General features: G+C 37.1%; 1 non-coding gene across 1 annotated transcript; it reads right to left on the minus strand.

Annotated features, from left to right (window-relative positions):
• Nucleotides 1-405: 405 nt before the first annotated feature.
• LOC116216228 (U1 spliceosomal RNA) lies at nucleotides 406-567 on the minus strand. Its single transcript, XR_004158683.1, has one exon. It is a non-coding gene; the product is annotated as a U1 spliceosomal RNA (small nuclear RNA).
• Between the last annotated feature and the right edge of the window lie 3,582 nt (nucleotides 568-4,149).

Below are 4,149 nucleotides of genomic sequence, written 5' to 3' on the forward strand. Positions count from 1 at the left end.
ACCACCTTCACAGTAAAGAACGTCTTCCTAATATCTAGTCTAAATCTACCCTCTTCCAGTTAAAAGCTATTTCCCCTCATCCTATCGCTACATGCCCTTATAAAAAGTCTCTCCCTAGCTTTCCTGTAGGTCCCCTTCACATACTGGAAGGCCATCTCACAAGGCACTATGGCTTGATTTATAAAAGCTCGTTGCCCCACCCCAGTGACTTTTATTATCATTTCAAAATCCAGAAAAACATAAATGCCTATAAATGCATATTAGACACTTGCTGAGTGAAGATGTAGGATCCCAAATAACTATAACATGTTAGCCAAATTACAGATTTGAGAACTATTCACATGTGTGGTTGTAGAAGAGAAGTGTGGATGGAGAAATTCAGAATGGAACACTACTGTGGAGACAGTAAAGAGTGCGAATGCAGTCCCTCACTACCACAAATTACACAGTCAAGTTTCCCACATTTAGAGAAATAACAGGGGTCAGCACACCCGGAGTGCAAGGGATGATCCTCGCCCTGGGAGAGCCACCTGCCTAATCATGGTGTCTACCTTGCCAGGTAAGAACACAGAGGAGTCTCTGTGTTCCTGTGCTACAAAACCTATCATTTTTTAAGTTATTAGTAAATGCAAATATTTCTGAGCTCTAGTTTGTTCAGACAGTCATGGTGTGAGTGCAACAGCAGAACCACATTGTTCTGATCCTTGTTCTGATGTTTAGATGACAACTGAGAATTTCTGGTTTTAATAAAACGGCCATAGCTGTGTTTCCTTTCATTTATAAATAACTTTACTAGGGTATATTTATCCTGGTGTGAAAAACAGGTCATGTGCTCTTCAACATGTATGAAGGAACCTCTCCATGCCTATATGTTTTCTGTTTCCTACTGATTAAGACTAAGACTAACTATAAAAGTATTCAATATAAACTGTGTTGAAATATCAACACATAAGGATAAGTATGTTGCCTAAACCAATGATTATGTTCTATTTTACACACTCCCTATGAAATAAACTTTCTGATTCAACAAAATGAAGGATCTGATTATCCAAATACATGGGTGACAATCTGTTGGGTTTGTTTCTATTGTCTATACCCTCATGATCTTGATTCCTCTAATTAGCACCTTCAACTTCCAAATGGGTAGACCATCTAATCTACCATCTAATCTATGATCATGTCAGCAGCTACTGTCCATCCCAGATGCTGTAGTCAAGGAAGACAAAATCCTCTTCCTTGTGCGAAGATGAAATACCTTGTCCCTCTCCTTATTTTAATGCTTCTTTTTTTTAAGTCTCTGAACTGTGTTCCTTTTTACTATATTCATCTTCATTCCTGTTCTTTTCAGAACATTCTTTTGGAATGTATGATTGCTTTTACAATATAATTACAAATATAAGAACCTTCTATTGTACACTTCTACAGTTGTCTATGCACTACTTTTCTAGCTACTCCTAGTTTCAAATTTATGGAGAAAATTTTCCATGTCACTCTTTCCATTGGTTTCTAAATTCTTTTCTGCTATTCGTTCTTTTTCATATAATAACCAGAGCTAAAATTTTCCAAATGAATTTACCACAGATTTATTTAGCATATAAATCCATACCTTCTTCCATGCCACTCCTAGATTTGCAATTAAGTATTCACTCAAAACTTCATTTTTACTGATTAACTTTGAGCTCTGACATCTGTATAAGCAGTTCAGGCAAATCTTCCAAAATGTGATATCCAGCATCCAGCACCATTTTCATCTGATGCTAGGTGATCTAGCTTAGTTGCCCCAGTAGAGCTCTTCAGTCTCTTCCTGTGTTAAGCACCCCAAATAATTTGGTCATATTTCAAATGTTCTCACCTTACTGCTCATTCTTTTACAGACTCTGAATTATTTTAATCACTGAATACCTGTACTCAGCCTCAGGACAATCCCAATGTTCTCTGCCCAGTAAAAACAGCCTCCTTGTGTAATATTTCCTTATCTGTCTCACTATGTTTCTGTAATAACTTTCTCTTTCTCCACGACAAATAGCTTTTTTCACAGGTTCTTACAGATAACTTCTTCAGAAACATTTTTTTATTCATCTTTGCGGAAAATCTTGCATTTTCTATAATGCAAAAAAACTGTTTTTTTTCTATCATAGTATGGCCACTTAGGTGTCTCACACCTATTCATAATTATTTAATCCAATTTACCCAGCAGTGAAGCAAAGCTCACAAGGGCTGTAATCTCAAGATTGTCCAGAGCACTTACAATCTGTTCAGCTGTCTAATACCTTTGCAGTGTCTCATTTCACATTTGCACCGTGCTCCCCTTGAATAAAAGACAGCCTAGTGATGCAAGCAGAAGACTTGGAGTCAGCACTGGATTCTTGCTCCGGCTCTTTCCACTACTGGCAGTATAATCTTAAGTAAGTTTTCCAGTCTTTCTGAATTTCCCTCCTTTCTTAAACGCAGATGGTACTTAGCAATGTCACAGGAGTAGAATCAACAGTTCTCTGTCTGAGTGCAGATTTCTAGGGGTTTGTTAGGTGTCTCAATCAGAGTATTAGAAGTCTGGGTACATAAGTACAGAGCGGGCAGGATGCCCTCCTCCCCTCTATGTTTCTGAATACCCCATCATCTTTCCAATGTTTTCCTTTCTGGACTGGACAGAGAACGCTCTGTGAGAAATGAGCAGAGACTGGTTCTGCAGGGATAGAAAGTCGGGTTTCAGACTGTCTGCATATGGGAGCAGACACATCTGGAAAAGCTACACATGAATTTTTATGAAGCTTGATTATTAACATTTTGTAAAATGCTTTGAGATCTTTGGAAGGAAAATTTTACCACCTGCTAAGTATTAGTCTTCTATAAATATTTCCAAGCAGGGCACAGTTGCCAAATGTTTTGGTTCGAGTTTAACCATTCTAGTGCTGGGCCAGGATAATTCAAATCTTGCTGAACAAATGTCTTATACTACCAATTTTTTTCTGATTTCTGTCTCAGTGTCCACCATTTCCTGCCCTAAGCTGTCTTTTAAATGGTCCTTGTAAACATAGGTATAAACACTTTTTTGTCAAAAGTGTATCTTCTTTCTCAAAGCCAGAACTATACAGTCATAATACTAACACACTGGTATGCTGCAGATATTAGTTTCAAGGTCTTTACATTCATAATAGTTGCACTGAGTGGCATGGTTTAGGGCAGTCACAGCTATGGTTGAACTAGATTATCTTACTGGTCTTTCCAACCTTACTGATGGACCTATGATCCCATGATTCTATGGTAACATAATTACTGAATCTGGATTTGTTCCTGTATTGTCAATTTAACACTATACTGTTTTTCAGCTTCATAAAATATTACATAGCAACCTAACTGCAGAAAATCAGAGACACATTACACAATTTGAATTTTGAATTTGTCTACTCAGTCAGTAGTTTGTAACAAAGCTCAGAGCAATAATTCTATTGGGTAAATTGTGGTTATAACTTTTTGACAGCTTCATTTAAAATATTAGTGGCTGGCACCAAAATTTGTGAAGCAATTTAGTCCCATTCAAATTGATGTAAGATCGATATGTAAATACAAGTGAAAGACAGAGCTGTAAAAATGTAGAACTATTACTATATGAATACACATGTATTTAAATTCATATTTAAATAAATACATTGCAAAGGCACCAGCCAATGCCAGTCAGTTGTCCTACAGTGTAGGATGGCTTTGATCTCCATGGTCCATATACATATTTCCTTATTTCAGTAAAACCCCTGACTTTCTTTCAGCCAAAGAAACATCTGAATGGCCGAGAACAAAGTTTTTCTCTCCTTTTCCACATGTTGGCACTTGAATCAAAAAATATTATTCTGATCTTGTGCTATATTTGCCTAGGACACATTTTTTCCTTCTTTCAATATGTCGTGTTAAGGAATGAATTTGTTTGAAAGACTAAAAATTTTTTGGTAATTCGTGCTAAATTCCTGGCAACAATCTGTCAAACTATAAAGATCTCGATGGGTCGCTTTTCCATAAGTGCACTAAGAAGAAAGGGGTAAAAGATACACAGAATTGGGTTAGGGAGCACTGCTATCTTCATGTTGCATGTCCCATCCATTTGATCTGTAGTTCTATTCCATAGGCTTGCCAATGTGAAACAAGAAACAGCAGCATAGA

This window comes from Meleagris gallopavo, chromosome 1 (genome assembly GCF_905368555.1).
Source record: "Meleagris gallopavo chromosome 1, MGAL_WU_HG_1.1, whole genome shotgun sequence".
In the NCBI taxonomy this organism is placed as follows: domain Eukaryota; kingdom Metazoa; phylum Chordata; class Aves; order Galliformes; family Phasianidae; genus Meleagris; species Meleagris gallopavo.